Raw genomic sequence first — 17,988 nt, 5'->3', positions numbered from 1 at the left:
GTCCCCACACACTCAGGGCCCACCAGGCTCTGTCAGCCAGGAGGACCCATGCTCATCCCCTGAGGTATCCGTGGGAGCCTGCATCCCACAGGGACACACAGCTCAGGGCTAACTTCTATGGGGGCCTCTTGGTTGTGGTGGTAGGTGTTGGGCGTAATTGACCTCCAGCCCTCCCATCCTGTACACTGTGTTTTATGGGGATCATTCAGTCCTGGGAGCTTCCTGGGGACCCCAGAAGGAAGAGAACAGGGTGGTCATGGCAGCCTCAGCTCCAGGCTCTGGGCCAGAAGTTGATAACGACCAATTGAGAGCAACCACTGAATTCAATCCTCTTACACATACCCGAGAAGTTGGCGAAGAACTGAATGTCGACCATTGTATGGTTATCCAGCTTTTGAAGCCAATTGGAAAGCTGAAAAATCTTGATAAGTGGGTGCCTCATGAGCTGAGCAAATATTTTAAAAATCATCCTTTTGAAGTGTCATCTTCTCTTGTTCTATGAAACAACATTGAACCATTTCTTGATCAGATTGTGACATGCCACGAAAAGTGGATTTCATCCAACAGCCAGCTCACTGGTTGGACTGAGAAGAAGCTCCAAACCACTTCCCAAAGTTAAACTTGTACCAAAAAAAGGTCATGGTCACGGTTTGGTGGTCAGCTGCCAGTCTTCTGATCCACTACACTTTTTGAATCCTGGTGAAATCATTACATCTGAGAAGTATGCCAAGTTAATCGATGCGATGCATGGAAAACTGCAGCACCTGGAGCTGGCACTGGTCAATATGAAGGGACCGGTTCTCCACAACGCGTGACCACATGTCATACAACCAGGACTTCAAAAGTTGAATAAACTGGGCTGTGAAGTTTTGTCTCATCTGCCATATTCATCTGACCTCTCGCCAACCAACTACCACTTCTTTAAGCATCTTGACAACTTTTTGCAGGGAAAACACTTACACAACCAGCAGGGTGCAGAAAATGCTTTCCAAGAGTTCATCGAACCCTGAAAGCATGGAATAAACAAGTTTATTTCTCTTTGGCAAAAATGTGTTCAATGTAATGGTTTCTTTTTGTTTTTTTTTTTTTTTTTAAAGACCTAGTCTCACTCTGTTGCCCAGGCCAGAGTGCAAAGGTGCAATCTCAGCTCACTGTAACCTCTGCCTCGTGGGTTCAAGAGATTCTCCTGCCTCAGCCTCTTGAGTAGCTGGGATTACAGGCACATGCCACCGCGCCCGGCTACTTTTTGTATTTTTAGTAGAGAGGGGATTTCACCGTGTTGGTCAGGCTGGTCTCAAACTCCTGACCTCCTGATCCGCCCGCCTCAGCCTCCCAAAGTGCTGGGATTACAGGCGTGAGCCACTGTGCCCAGTCCATTGTAATGGGTTCTATTTTGATTAATAAAGATATGTTGCAGTCTAATTATAAAAATTTAAAATTCACGGTCCAAAACCACAATTACTTTGGCACCAATCTAATAATAGAAGAATTAAAAGAGGCCTTTATATTAGAAAGCCCATGGATGATAAAATAATAAAGAATATTACAATCTCCATAACCGCAAAGTTATAACTTAGACCAACTAAATGAATTAAAAGACACAACCTATTGATACTAAAACACAGGAGAAATAGGTCATCTAAATATATTGATATCTATTTTTAAAATGGAATCAGTACCTAATAACCTTACAGAAAACCTATATATTCCAAAAATCTGACATTCTGTCATGTTGTTCTAACTGGTGGGATTCGGGGATTTCCATTTTGATAAGAACATAGGTGAGTCGCACACACTTACTTTTACTGCTCATTGGTCAGGAAACCTATGTCCACTATAGGATACTGCAGAGCGATGCGTTTTGGAGAATTTAGGCAAGATAATATGATTTTCAGATTTAAGGGAAGACAATCTGTTTTATGTACAGTAATTCCTCATAATATCACAGTGGATACCATATTTAAACTTTGGGGTATCCCCAGGTATAATTCTTATTTGAGCCACATGTGAATTTCAGACACGGAGGCTGCCCAACTTTGGTGGCTTTCAACAGATGTGGAAGTTAATTCACAACCTACTTTGTGGAGGCATAAAATTCAATGAGCACTCATTTAGCATTTTATTTGAAATATTATTTTTGTAAACTTTGTATTTCCAATTAGGTGAAATTTTAAACCTGTTTCAGTTCTTATCCACTTTTTTTTTTCCCCCTGAGACGGAGTCTTGCCCTGTCACCCAGGCTGGAGTGCAGTGCATGGTCTTGACTCACTTCAACCTCCACCTCCCAAGTTCCAGCAATTCTCCTGCACCAGCCTCACAAGTGACTCGGATTACAGGTGCCCACCACCATGCGCGGCTAATTTTTGTATTTTTAATAGAGATGTGGCTTCCCCATGTTGGTCAGGCTGGTCTTGAATCCCTGACCTTGTGATCTGCCCCCCTCAGCCTCCCAGAGTACTCGGATTACAGGCCTGAGCCACCGTGCTTGGCCTCTCCACTCTTTTTAGGCAGAGGGGAGCAAGGTTTGCTTTAAGTTAGGAGGGACTCCTGTGTACCCAATCCATTTGTGTAAATTTCTTCTTTCAGAGTTCTTCAAATCAGCATCACCATTGTTAAAGGCCTCCCACATGGTAATAATTGTGCTACAGGGTTTTTCGAACATGAAGTTTATGTTTGGCTGAATTAACCTCCTTGCTGTGGCACAAGGGGGCCATAGGTGTTTTCACCAATTATGAAGCGGGTTCACTGTGCAATGGCTACCAACTTTTCTGAGTACAATGAGACCAAACACATTCATACATAAATTCCATGAAGTGAATTTATTACTTACAAATAGCAAACAAAAGACAACAGAAGTCCAGGATTCAATATGAACCGCTACCACAAGATCAGGAAGGCTATCCAGAGCAGATGGATGGAGTTTTGACTGTAAATGCTTCACTTGCACTACAACTGAGGGACCCCAGAAAGCAGCTCATCTTGGGTTTTCTCCTACGATGTGGTTTGCTGGACACAAGCGTTAAAGGCCGTTCTGTTTCGAGCAGGGACTCTAACAGAGCCTGGGCTTTTCTGACCAATGTCACCTGATTATCAGGATATTGCATTCCCAGCATATCATACAGTTATCTTGAGAACTACCAGTAGGAAAGGCAGGAAAATGGCCCTGCACCCTTCAAACTGAAGGATCAGGATATTTGTTGTGACAGAGGCACAGACAGTAGCGACAGAGTGTTCTTGTGAGCCATCTACTAGTTCTCTTGACCAGAGCGTGGCACCTGACTGCTTTTCTCTTTCCTTTCAATGGAAACTGTTTCAGAATATTTTGAATATTTTTAATTTCTACATCTACAGAGTTGAGGCACATGATCGCTGGCAGCGTAGACTCTCTGTATAGTTACAGGAAAGAGTTCAGGAGCCCATCAAGCCACATTGGAGGAGACCACCTAATCCTCCAGAGACTGTCACTCCATCTTCCTGGGGTTAGCTCCACATGCAGTAAGGCCATTATGTCTAAGGCCAGCAAGACTTGCAGTCCGAAGATTCAACTTTTGACATGCTGATAAGCAGCAGTGATAAGAAAAGCCCACACACTGGCTAGGAATTTTTCAATGCAAGCAGCTGAGATGCTTCTTCATATGCTTCGATAGTGGCTAATATCAAACTCTTTCTTCCCATTTTCATTACTCATCAGTGACTGAACCATGAGGCACCATGGATGTACACCTGATCAGGAGGGTGTAGGGGACAGCGGCAAGGGGAGCAGCAGCACAAGAAACAAACAAGGCCACTACTTCTGCCTACATAATAACTATTGATTGGAGTGTACAATAATTAATAATGTTCACATGGCTGCCCTCAGCATACAGAGATGGTGACCAGAGTAGATGCAGGGACTACAGAGATACAGCCGGATTCTTGCTAATTAGGACATAAGTGTCGGCTTATGTGCTGTGCTTCCGTGCATTAATAAGCCAGGGCCTCAAAACCGCCTGCTAAGCACAGGTCAAATGTCATGCTGGGGTGGAATTAAACATTCATGTCTAGGAGATGAGAGCGTTTTAGTGTGGGAGAAGATGACAACACCTGAAGAAAACAAAACACTGTGCAGACCAAACGGAAGGCCCATCATCAGCTCACGGTTCTGACTCAGGTGACTGCTGATGTGTTACGGAACCATCAGCCGACAGCAGGTAGGTCAAGTTGAGCAGGTGTCCTTCATGAGGGCTGGTCCATTCCATTTGTGTTGTCAATTGTTTCAATACCGTCTCATGCACCCCATTGGTGAGGAAGGAATTCGCACCCTACTTTTACTGGCACCGTTAAACACATAACATCTCCTACTAAACAGAAAAACCAGACATCAGTTATTAATTACATATAGGAGAATGGTGTAAGTTCCCACAGGCCCAAACAGGGATTAACTTGGGAGCAGAGAGTGGTATCACATTAAAAAAGTGAGGAATTTCCTTTTTTTTTTTCTTTTTTTTTTTTGAGACAGAATCTCGCTCTATCACCCTTGCTGGAGTGCAGTGGTGTGATCTCGGCTCGCTGCAAGCTCTGTCTCCCGGGTTCATGCCCTTCTCCTGCCTCAGCCTCCCTAGAAGCTGGGACTACAGGCACCCACCACCACGTGCGGCTAATTTTTTGTATTTTTAGTAGCGACAGGGTTACAGGGTTTCACCGTGTTAGCCAGGATGGTCTCGATCTCCTGACCTCGTGATTCACCCTCCTTGGTCTCCCTAAGTGCTGGGATTACTGGCGTGAGCCACTGCGCCAGGCCGAGGATGTTCCCTTGTTCCTACAGGAGTATGTGATTGGTTTGTCTGTTGGCTGGTAGGGAACTGAATCATGATACACTGACTGGTAAGACTGTAATATTCTAAAATACAATATATAAACCATCATACCATAATGGTGTAATACGATCTACTGCAATACCAAAGACATCGATGAAAAGCCCAACACTATCATATGTGACTGAGAGACTGAATGCTTCCTCCCTCAGATTGGTTACAACATATCCTCCTATCACAGTCCTCTCTCCTTCATTCAAAGTGAACGATCCAAATAACAGACAGAAATAATAAAGAATAAAGGGCAACAGATGCAAAGAACTCACGAGATGATACTCTATGGTAAACTTTATGTACTTAAGAATTAATACCAACTCAGTATTAGCAAAAAATAAACATCTTTACATCAAGAGTAGTTTTTCCTTTAACAAGGAAAGGTGGAATGTGTATGATGAACAAGGGATAATCAAAATTTTCCAAATGAGGCTAGTAAGACTATCCCAACAATTGACAATCATTATTCACTGGTCCATTAATCACAGGGCAATACATACAAATGAAACTTACCTGGCCAGGTGTGGTGGCTCATGCTTGTAATCGCAGCATGTTGGGCGGCCGAGGAGGGCAAATCATGAGGTCAGGAGTTCAAGACCAGCCTAGCCAACATGGCGAAACCCTGTCTCCACTAAAAATACAAAGAATTAGCTGGACGTAGTGGTGGGCGCTTGTAGTCCCAGGTACTCAGGAGGCTGAGACAGGAGAATCGCTTAAACCCAGGAGGTGGAGGTTGCAGTGAGCTGAGATCGCACCACTGCACTCCAACCTGGGCAACAGAGTGAGACTCCATCTCAAAAAAAAGATAATAATGAAATAAAAAAATTAAACTTACCTCCATGTTAGAAAAACATCAAAATTCAACCATGAATCCAGCACATTATCAAATGAATAGACAAAAATTCTACCAACAAACTTAATATCATTATCTATGAAACTCAAGTACTACTGCTTAAAGAGCATGTATAGAACTCTCACCTCAAGGTTTCCCTGCAAAACAAGGTGAAATGCATTCTCAAGACTCTTTAAGAATGAGTCACGGAAAAAACAATATACTTGTAACTTGTGTAACATTTCATACATTTTTTCAAGCACTACACGATAACTAATTTGCATCAGGCTTTCCAAATTAGAAAAGCTTCACTTATAGAACTTCTTTCCTGTGGGAGTTTTCACATGACGTTTCAAGTAAATGTGAAAACTGAAAATATTCTTGCAGTTTCTAAACTATTAGAGTTTTAATCCTGTGTACGTTCTTGTATTTACAAGGTCCAGCCAGCTATAGTGTGCATTTTCATTTGTCCTTGAGTGGGGATGAGAGAAATGAAACATTCCCAGATTCTGGACATTCATAGGGTTTTCTCAGGAATGAGCTGATGTCTTCAAATGGAACTAACACAACTGAAGGCCTTACCACAAATTTAGATTCAAAAGGCTTTTCTCCACTCTGAGTCCTCCCAAATCTTCAAAAACAGGAAAATCTGAAGGCTTGGCCACATTTCCTACATTCTTAAGGTTTCTCTGCAGTGTTAGCCTTTTCATGTTTATGAGGGAATGGGAAAGAGTAAATGTTTTACCACATTTCTTACATTCAAGGGGCTTTATTTATTTGTTTGTTTATTTTGAGATGGATTCTCACTCTGTCGCCAAGCTGGAGTGCAGTGGCACAGTCTCGGCTCACTGAAACCTCCGCCTCCTGAGTTCAAGTGATTCTCCTGCCTCAGCCTCCTGAGAAGCTGGGATTACAACCATATGCTACCACACCCAGCTACTTTTTGTATTTTTAGTAGAGACGAGGTTTCACCATGTTGGCCAGGATGGTTTCGATCTCCTGACCTCGTGATCCGCATGCACAGGGCTTTCCCCAACCCAACGTTGCTTTTTATGTCCTTGAAAAAGAACTAAGACAACTGAAATGTGCCACCATGCCCAGCTAATTATTTTTATTTATTTGTTTTGAGACGGAGTCTCGCTCTGTCGCCCAAGCTGGTGTGCACTGGTGCGATCTCGGCTCACTGCAAGCTCTGCCTCCTGGGTTCGCGCCATTCTCCTGCCTCAGTCTCCCGAGTAACTGGTGTTAGCCACCGTGCCTGGCATTATTTTATTTTTTCTAGAGACAGGGTTTCACCTTGATGCCCAGGTTGTTTCACGCTGTTTTAATCCGGGCTGGTTATGAACTCCTGGGCTCAAGCAATACACATTCCTTGGCCTCCCAAAGTGCTGGGATTATAGGCTGAGTCACTACACCCAGCCTCTATATCATGACTTCTTTCATGGCGAGTAAGATGACTGGAACGAATGTAGGCTTTACCGCATCTCTTACATTCATAGGATTTTTCTCCAGTATGAATTCTTTCGTGGAGGTGAAGGGAACTGAGACGACTGAAGGCTTGGTCACATGGTTTACATTCATAGGCTTTCTCTCCAGTATGAGTACTTCTATGGTTACAAAGGGAACTCAAATGACTAAAGACTTTGCCACATTGTTTACATTCATAGGGTCTCTCTCCACTATGAATGCTTCCATGGTCACGAAGGGAAGTGGAACAGCTGAAGGCTTTATCACATTTGGTACATTTATAGGGTCTTTCTCCAGTGTGAGTCCTTTCACGCGTCTTAAAAGAACAAGAAAATCTGAATGTTTTCCACATTCCTTACATTCGTAGGGTTTCTCTCTAGTGTGAGTTCGTTCATGTATTAGACAACAACCGGAAACAGTGAACGCTTTACCACATTGTTTACATTTATAGGGTTTTTCTCCTGTGTGAGTTCTCTGATGTCTTTCAAATGAATTGAGAAAATAAAAAGCTTTCCCACATATCGTACATTTATAACTGGATTTCCACTGTGCATTATCATGTGTCTTCTAACACCTGGAACAGAAACGAAGAGTTTCCCACACTGTTCACATTTATAGTGCTTCTCTCCATATGGTTTGTATCCTGAGTGAGCTAAGATGTGCCTATTAAGGAGAGAATGACGTACAAAGACTTTTCCACAAATACTTCATTCACATTGTTTTAATCCAGCAGAAATGTTCTCATTCAGATCAAGCATTGGAATTTGGCTGACAACAGTCCATACTGACTACCGTCTTTGCTTTCACACAGTCTCTGTATCATATGATTTCTGTAAAAAAAAATGTAAAGCACATAATTATTGCTTGGTTTAATAACTTTCTACTTACTAATAGGTCTTGGACTTACACTGCTACCAATACCAAGGAAAATGCTTTTTTTTTTTTTTTTTTTTTTTTTGCCATGACTGAATTATTTGAAAGTAAATGGGTTACTACTGAAAACACAGCTACCACTTGCATGGCTATGACCAAATTAGTAACATTCATGTACACAATTTTGTAGTACTATTTTCAAGTAAACTGTTTTCCAAACACTGACTGCTACACTGAAGTACATTGCATTTCGGGTGAAACTTTTCTAAAAAGAAATAAATTTCAAGTGACTCTCATTTGTTTTGATTGCTTGTTTTTAAGTTCATGACAAGCTAAGATTCCTTCAGAGGACTTTATTTCCTCTTCTCAGTGCAAGTTATCTTATATCTTTCCCAGGTTTTTCGAAGTGATCTTCAATATTCTGGTCTTTCCATTTGTTTCCTAAAATACAGACCCACAAAATTATCATGAATTATTACAAACTATAGAAACATTACTAGATTTAATGTTCATTGTACACAGTGCCCATGCCTGATTTCTTCACCAAATCATTCCCTTGCCACATTCCAAATCACAAATAGCACTGATGATAGGGAAATACTTCTGTAATTAAGTGAAATGTTTTGTCATTCTCAGCTACAGAAACCGGGTTCCTGCAGGTTTCCTGCATCACTTCTCTGCAGAGAATCTTCTGAGAAGAATCTAGCAAAGCCCATTCCTCCTGGGTACAGTTCACAGCCACATCCTCAAAAGCCATGGAGTCCTAGAACATTCCACACATGGGGATAGAAGGATGGGTGAGACTGACAGCACTGGGAATCTGTACTCAATCCATAAGCTGTTTGCACGATTCTAAAATTTCCAAGCATTTATTTTGTGCCTTGATTGTCAGAACTCTTACTCTGTTCACACATACTCCCTCCCATACAGCAGTACTAATGCTAGAATCTAACTATTCAAAAAGGCAACAGCAAAGTAGAAACACCCATCTTATTAGAGAATCCAGGGAGTAAGATGTGCTGCGAGGAGTTACCTTTTAACTTCACTTTGTACATTTCTAGTATCTGTCATAATAAAGTCCTACCTGATGTGCATAAGGGAGTTAATATTATCAGTCCTGAGACTACTTATTCTTAAAAACGTCTGCTCGCAAAGTTCCATCTTTATATTAGTAACTTACATTTTGAAAGGGATTCCACCAACCCTAATAAGAATGACTCACTGCATGTAAATGGCTTATGCAATGTATTTGCCAAAACTTTTTCTGCTGAAGGTCTATTATTTTGTGTCACTGCAGTGGTGCTTAGGGAACCAGACACCAAAACACTGTCTGAACACTAAGTGTTCAATGAGTTTCCCTGGTAGACAATATTTTACACGTGCTGTCACTTGTTAACTGGGGAGTTGAGCCCATTCCATGTGATTGCACCAAGACAGAGTAGGCTCGTTAAATTTAATTGAGTAGTAAATAAAACCAATAATTGATATTTGACAATACTAATAGAACAATTTTTAAAATTTCTATTGCACAATGTCAAGGCAGAAAAGAATAAGAGGAAATACGACACACGTTTTTTAAAATGACATTAATGTCATCACTTCCAGATGCTATTCCTATGAAATCACATAAATTCCCAAATCAGGTTGTTTTTAGGCAAGAAAAACTACTTTTTCACACGTAGTAAAAATGACAAATGTCTAATGATTTTTAGCCATCTAAAAAAAGAGTGATGGCTTGTCTAACATACTTCTAAGATTTTCAAACGAAAATATTCAGGACAGCACAGTATTAGCAGAGAGATGAGCAAGCAGACCAAGAGAAAAGAAAGTCTTAATGACCCAGCATTTATATGGAAAGTTAAGGAATGATAGAGTAGGCACTGTAGAATAGAAAAAGAAATCACATGCACTTTAAAATATGAGGCAAACCAGGCTGGCATCTACTTGGGAAAATGCATTGCATTCTTCTCTATTCCGTGAGCCATAATCAACTTATTATACATTCAAATATGAAAGATAAAACCAGAACACTTTCAGAAGTTACAGGAAGATTTTTTTTTATGAAGGATTAGGCAGAATTTCTTTTATGTAAGAAAACAGTGATAAAGGAACAGACAAACTCAAACATATTAAAATTTAGGGAATAAAAAGAAAATACAATGGGCAGGGCATGGTGGCTCATGCCTGTAATCCCAGCAGCTTGGGAGGCTGAGGAGGGCGATCACCTGAGGTCAGGAGGTTGAGATCAGCCTGGCCAACATATCAAAACCCCGTCTTTCTGTTGTTTGTTTGTTTGTTTGTTTTTTGAGACGGAGTCTCACATTGTCGCTTGGGCTGGGGTGCAGTGGCAACATCTTGGCTCACTGCAACCTCCACCTCCCGGGTTCAAGCAATTCTCTTGCCTCAGCCTCCCGAGTAGCTGGGATTACAGATGCCTGCCACCAGGCTCAGCTAATTTTTTTGTATATTTTGTAGAGACAGGGTTTCACCATGTTGGTCAGGCTGCTCTGGAACTCCTGACCTCATGATCGGCCCACCTTGGCCTCCCAAAGGGCTGGGATTACAGACCTGAGCCACTGTGTCAGGCCTAAAACCCCCTGTTTACTAAAAATACAAAAATTAGCTGGGTGTGGTAGTGGGTGCCTATAATCCCAGTTACTCGGGAGGCTGACATAGGAGAATCACTTGAACCTGGGAGGCAGAGGTTGCAGTAAGCAGAGATGGCGCCACTGCACTTCAGCCGGGCTACAGAGCAAGACAGTGTCTCCAAAAACAAAACAAAACAAAACAAAACAAAACCCTCGAATATCCAGATAAGAGGATACAGATGTGTCCACTGTCATTAATTCTTCACCATGCTACAAGAGGGAAACTGACATTTTGGTGAATCTTTGTAAATCATCAATTTATCTATCACACTTTTATTTCACCAGTAACATTGATAAAGCTAAGTCCTACAATTCGATTTGAAATTACCCTTAAAAAGAACAGACCTTTAAAACTTACTACACTCACTCTGGGGAAGAAATAAATACGAATTTTTAGCAAATAAAATACACCATTTTACCTTGCCTCTTTGGAAATAGTATGTTTATCTTTCAAGCTGTACTGATAAAATGTATCTTACAGTCAATGAAAAACTGAAACACAAATAAGCGGACAAACCTTTTCAAGGTAACAAACTCAGGGAGAGGCAGTGCTGACTCCAACACAGAGCTTTCTAGGTGTCACGGCAGCCATTCTATCCCTCGGGACACCCATCCTGTTCAGTAAAGTGCTCAGTGACCACGTAGGAGGCACTGGCACTGCTCTTTGTCCTCCTGTGCGCCTTCAGTGCATTTTCATGTTCAGGTTGTTGCACATCCTCTCTGGGGTGGGTTTTCCTTGTCCTTTGGGACAGTTTTTCTCTCTTCACAAGTCTGAGACAATCTAGAGAGCAGAAATCATTTCTGCCTTTTCCTCTCAATATCAGTATCCCATTGGCAGACCATCAATGTGTCTCCGAGGAATAAAAGCTCCTGCTGGAGGAACAGTTTTAATGACCTAACTTTAATGACATTACGTTGAATTGTCCATTCATTTTAATGTCCTAAAATTTTAATAATCCCAAGGGGTCGCCATTTTAGATAAAACTATACCAAGAGATTCCTCCAAGGCCAAGAGCATCCAGCTGCTCCCCTGAGAGACTCTACCCCCTACCTCAGGCTGTCCTTGGCGATGAGATGACCCCGGGGCTGATAGTCACTAGACCCTCCAATAGACATGGCCACTGTGGGTATCCTGGGTCATCCCCAGACAGTTTTAAAATTCCAGGACTAGAGAAAGACAGGAGGGTGGCTGAGGACACAACACCCTGTAAAGTTTTCACGGAGGGACCTCAACCTAAAGACATTTTGGTAATATGTACACTTAGGAAAGATGAAAAGAAGAGAGGCACAAAGATTTCTTTTACAGTAGAGTGTCAGATGATTTATTCTGCACTTTCCTCTCATGTAAAATGCTTGTAAACAGAAAAATATTTTGGCCAAGGTGGCCCACGCCTGTATTCCCAGCACTTTAGGAGGCCGAGGCGGGAGATCAATTAAGGTCAGGAGTTCAAAACCAACCTAGCCAACATGGCAAAACCCTGTCTCTACTAAAAATACAAAAATTAGTTGGACGTGGTAGTGGGTGCCTATAAGCCCAGCTACTTGGGAGGCTGAGGCAGGAGAATCGCTTGAACCCGGGAGTCAGAGGTTGCAGTGATCTGAGACTGCACCATTGTACTCCAGCCTGGCGACAGGGCGAGACTCCGTCTCAAAAAATATATATATATGTATATATATAATATACATTTATAATTATTACATGTAGATAGTATTTGAAGTCATGGGACTGACTGTAGGTAGAAACAAGAGAAGGGAAGGAAGTTTGTATATTTATATATAATTATATAAAATTAATATACATAATTATAATATATAAATATATCGTATAGACTGGGCACAGTGGCTTACACCTGTAGTTCCAGCAATTTGGGAGGCCGAGATGGGCAGATCACCTGAGGTCAGGAGTTTGAGACTAGCCTGAGAACATGGAGAAACCCCATCTCTACTAAAGATACAAAAATTAGCCAGGCGTGGTGGTGCGTGCCTGTAATCCCAGCTACTCAGGAGACTGAGGCAGGAAAATCACTTGAACCCCGGAGGTGGAGGTTACGGTGAGCCCAGATTGCGTCATTGCACTCCAGCCTGGGCGACAAGGGTTAAACTCCGTCTCAAAATAAATAAATAAATAAATAAAGCAAGAAATATGTATTTATGTCTAAATATATAATTACAATACATAAATGTGTATATAAATATACATTTATTATAAATTTATTAATATATGAAATATGTTTATTTCTGAGATAGGGTCTGGCTCTGTCACCCAGGGTGGAGTGCAGTGGCACTATCATAGCTCATTGGAGCCTTGAACAGATGGCTCAAGGGATCCTCCCACGTCAGCCTCCTGAGTGGCTAGGACTGGATGCACAAACCACCATGCGTAGCTAATTTTATAAATTTTTGTGGAGACAGGGTCTTCCTTTTTTGCCTAAGCTGGTCTTGAACTCCTGGGCTCAAGTGATCTTCCTGCCTCAGGCTTCCAATGTGTTAGACGTGGGCCACTGCATCTGGTCTAATGCATTTTTTAATTTGCGAGTTCATATTATTTGATATTTTTAAGTACTGAATGTGTTGAACAATCAACTTGCAGAATTCCTGAACAATGGATGGTCAGCTTTCATGTCCTGGTTCAAATCACCCCAGCACACCACAGCTAGAAACCTTTCAGCCAACTTCCAATTATGTCTCCCGGGGCAAGACAATGTCACTTGGCCGATCCCCACTAAGAGGGACTCTGGAAAGGCAAGAAACTATTCTGTTCTCTATAATGGAACAGACTAGGGAGAAGGCAGCTGGGAGGGCCAGCTGGGTCCTCCAACCAGCAGTGTCCACCATCGACCCACTGCCCTAGAACTACACCGTGCTGGGCATTTGGGACACTGTTATGAGCAAGAGTTTCCATTTTTATTCTCATGGGACCTTCATGCTAGTGGCAAGAGACAATTTTTTTTTTTTGAGACAGAGTTTTGTTCTTGTCACTCAGGCTGGAGTGCAATGGTGTCATCTCGGCTCACTGCAACCTCTGCCTCCTGGATTCAAGCAATTCTCCTGCCTCAGCCTTCAGAATAGCTGGGATTACAGGATTGCACCACCACGTCTAGCTAATTTTTGTATTTTTAGTAGAGATGGGGTTTCACCATGTTGGCCAGGCTGGTCTGGAACTCCTGAGCCACTGCACCCAGTCAAGAGGGAGATTTTAAATCAATAAGTAGAATTGTGATGAATGCCAGAAAGAAGAATGTGTGATGGGGAGGGGACCTAAGTTATTGTCTCACATTTTAACACTTTTGTAGGCAATAACTAAAAACTGAGAAGCTTAAAACAAAACACACCTTTAAGCCAATTTTGGCAAGCTAGTAGTTGAGCACATTTTAGCGGATCCTGTGTTTGGGATCTCACGCCAAGCAGCTGGGAGGCATCCTCATCTGAGGCTCCACCAGGGCAGAATCCATTTCCAGGTCCACTGAGGTTACTGGCAGAATTCATTTCCTCAGACCCGCTTGGCAAGGGCCCAGCTTTTTGCTTCCTTGCCTACGGGGGCCCCTCCAAAGGTCCTTTCTCAGCACAGCATCTCCTTCCTGGAGCGCCTGCAGGCGGAACCTTCCTCTCTAGTGTGCGAAGGTGATGCACCGTGACAGTGACATCGCATTGCTTTTGCCAGGCTCTATGGGTTAGAAGCCAGTCACCGGTTTTGCTCGTACCCAAGGTCAGGAAGACTATGCAAGGGCATAGGTTATTGGGAAGTCAGTCACTTTAGGGTGTGGCTGCCACCACTGAACTTGGTGAGAATTTAAGGGTTGGTAGGAGCTGGCCAGGTACAGGGGTGAGGGTGTGTCAGGCAGGGGTGAGGGCATGGAGGGGGATGCAGAGGCCTGCATCCTGGAATGTCCTTTCACTCCCTGAGGTTTTGTTCTCCTGATCCCTGAGTACATCCCAGAACACGGTGGGGCCCTAGCAGGGGAGAGGTAGGGAAGCATGTGTTGTTCATCTGGGGAGCTTGTTAGGCAAATCAGATTAGGGGCCAGGCTTTCAGTGGTGGGTGCGAGTGTGGGAGTGATGAGTGTACAGGTGTCTGTGGGAAAAGCGATGGGGATGGGGTCAGCCCCAGACACCATGAAGACCTTAACTGTGCATCCACCCATCCCAGCAGCCTCCCTGAGTGAGTGCCTTCAGGGTGCAGGTCCTGTTTTGCACATGGAAGTGAATCAGAGTGGGACACTGCCTTGCCTTAGAGAGGTCACACTTCTTCTTCTTCGTTTTTTGTTTTTTTGTTTTTTTGTGGTTTTTTGGTGTGTGTTTTTTTGGGGTTTTTTTTGTTTGTTTTTTTTAACTTGCAACAGAGTCTCACTCTGTTGCCCAGCCTGGAATGCAGTGGTGTGATGTTGGCTCACTGCAACCACTGCCTCCCAGGTTCAAGCAATTTTCCTGCCTCAGCCTCCTGGGTAGGGTAGCTGGGACGATGGGCACGCATTACCATGCCTGGCTAATTGTTGTATTTTAGTTTCACTGTATTGACCAGGCTGGTCCCAGTCTCCTGGCCTCAACCGATCTGCCCGCCACAACCTCCCAAAGTGCTGTGACTACAGGCGTAAGCCACCACACCGGGCGAGAGGTCACACTTCATGCCAAGTGGGTGGCAGCGACTCAGACAGCACCCCAGCTGGTGCTGGGAGTGAGGGGTGCTCAGTGTCCTAGGAAGGCAGAGGGCTGCATGAGAGGTTCGGGGAGGAAGGACTGGAGGAGGATTTGAGATTTTCACCTGAGCAGCTGGGTGGATGGAGGGGCTGTTTACAGAGAATCACAAGAATGTGGATGAGCAGGTTAGGGCACTAATAAAGCACTCTGTTTTGGCCCGCGGAAAATTGGAGATGCTTCCCTGTGTCCAACTGGGGCTTTGGGAAAGGTCAGGGCTGGGCATCTGACTGGGATGGATGTCTCTGGCTGGCAGCAGAGCATGTGGATGGTTTGTGAAGCCCGGAAGGGCATGAGATTTCCTGTGGCAGTGCCCACTGCAAATGGAAGGGCATTTGGCCTGAGCCCAGACATATACAAGTTGGGCAGAGCAGCTACGGAAGTACAGAAAAACCAAAGGTGTGGGGGCACATGAAGCAGGAATCTCAAATAAGATGAGGAAAGAGGTTTTAAAGACGATCAGGGCTGGGGACAGTGGTTCATGCCTGTAATCCAAACACTTTGGGAGGCTGAGACGAGAGGATAGCTTGAGGCCAGGAGTTTGAGACCACCCTGGGCAACATAGGGAGACCCCATTTCTATAAATAAATAAATACCATTGGTACTTGGCATTTCGGGTGGGGAACAGCAAACACATGAAAGCTCTGAGGCAGGAAAGGGAAGTGATTAGTGCTTGCTCCTGGTTCCTTTATCAGACCTTAAAGAGATGCAGAGACATTTCAGGTACTCCTTGGCCGAGCTCCTTCAGGGAAGGCCTAAGTTCGCTTCTACTTCCCATCTATTAATTTTTTTTTTTGGAGACAGAGTCTCACTCTGTCGCCCAGGATGGAGCACATGCAGTGGCATGATCTAAGCTCACTGCAACCTCCACCTCCCGGGTTCAAACGATTCTCCTGCCTCCGCTTTCCCAGTAGCGGGACCACAGGTACGCGCCACCACGATCGGCTAAGTTTTTGTATTTTTAGCAGAGATGGGGTTTCATCTTGTTGGCCAGGCTGGTTTCGAACTCCTGGCCTCAAGTGATCCACCTGCCTCGGCCCCACAAAGTACTGGGATTACAGGCGCGAGCCACCGCGCCCGGCCCTTCTTCAGTCCTAACGCCCACCATACGTGCTTCCAAATGTTTGCTGAATGACAAAGTGAACGAGTGAATGGGACTATGTGACTTCCGGTAGCAGGCAATCCTATTCCTTGGACCACAGTTTCCCTTTTTGTAAAGCAAGCCTGTCTCTCGCTCTCTGCCCTAAAAGCCTGAGTTCTGGGCTTGAGATGAGCGCGTCCTGTAGACCAGACTGCAGGTGGACGTTGAGCTGGGTCTTCTAGAAGGCCAGGATCCGGTCAGCTCTTGGGTCCAATCCTCCCGCGGAACCCTGTATGCCCAGTCCCAGTGCCTTCCCGCCCAACCTCCATTTGTTCCCCCAGGCCCTGCCCTCTCCGTGCAGCTCGCTCTCCGTTGGCCGGGCGGCGGGCCCTGGGCGCCAGGCTCCGCTGGGGGCGGGGTGGCGGGCGGCGGGCGGGGCCGTGTGCACCTGCAGGGTGTGTGTCCCGGCCGCAGCCCCGCGCCAGCTGCAGCTCCTTGCTCCGAGCCGGATCCTGAGCGGGGAACACGCGCTGAAGCGGCGGCGGCGGCCCCGCCCCGGGACTCCCTTGTTGAGGCTGCCTCGGCTCTGTAGGCTGCTCAGCTGCGCTCCAGTCGGCCCAGGCGCCGCGGCGAGGAGCGGGTGCTGTGAGCCGGCGGCCTGAGGTGAGACCGGGTGACGGGGTCTGCGGACCGGGCGGGGTTCTCTACGCCGGGCGTGGCGGCTCCGAGTTGGATTCCGCAGGGTCCGAAGTCGGGATCCTCGGTCCTTGCGCCTGGGCTTTGTCTCGGCCTCGGGTGGCACCGGGGACTTCGCGCCTGCTGCGATACCGCGTGGGCCTGCGCGGGGGTCCCTGTCGCCTTGCGGGTGGGGGCCGGTCCCCACTGCTCCCCGGCTCCCCGCGTCTGCCGCGGAGGGGACTGCATGGACCCGGACGCTGGCTTCTGAGCCGAGATGACGTCCCTGCACTCCAGCGTGGGCGACCTAGTGAAAGTCCGTCTCAAAAAAAAAAAACTTGATAAAGTGTTTTACCCAGCCTAGGTACGTGTGGTAGAGCCGAATGAAAGCTTAGAAAAAGATGACTTGAGAACTACCCCAGCAGAGGAATCAGGTGGGATGTGTTGTTACTGAGTAAGTGAAATTTGCACCTGCTTTCTCCCAGGCCTCGTTGAGTTGTGTACAACAGAGAGCTCAGGTGTTGGGGGCAGTTGACCTGTTGAAGAATGCATTGCTGTTATGGGAGGAACATTGGGCTTTGAAAAAGCAGAACTGGATCCACGTTCTTGCCTGGTAACTCTAACTATCATCTAGTTTGTAAAGGGGAATGCAGTTCACTGAAAAATTCTTATGACAGTGGGGAAAGGATTGGGGTGTCTGCATTGGTTTGTGTCATATAGGTCATATGAACGAGCATTTAGGCTGGAGGCAGGCTTTTCATCTCTCTAACTTTACTTTCACAGGACAATTCCATCATGATATGAAGATTTTTGAGTCAAAACTACATTATTCTGCTATGTGTTTCGGGGCAAATTTATACATACAATTTGCTT

General features: G+C 44.8%; 1 pseudogene; it reads right to left on the bottom strand.

Annotated features, from left to right (window-relative positions):
• Nucleotides 1-7,033: 7,033 nt before the first annotated feature.
• Nucleotides 7,034-13,502, bottom strand: LOC144334768 (uncharacterized; annotated as a pseudogene).
• Between the last annotated feature and the right edge of the window lie 4,486 nt (nt 13,503-17,988).

The sequence above is a fragment of the Macaca mulatta genome, chromosome 15 (assembly GCF_049350105.2).
Source record: "Macaca mulatta isolate MMU2019108-1 chromosome 15, T2T-MMU8v2.0, whole genome shotgun sequence".
In the NCBI taxonomy this organism is placed as follows: Eukaryota; Metazoa; Chordata; class Mammalia; order Primates; family Cercopithecidae; genus Macaca; species Macaca mulatta.
The sequence above is the reverse complement of the archived record's forward strand: the minus strand, read 5'-3'. Positions and strand labels throughout refer to the sequence as shown.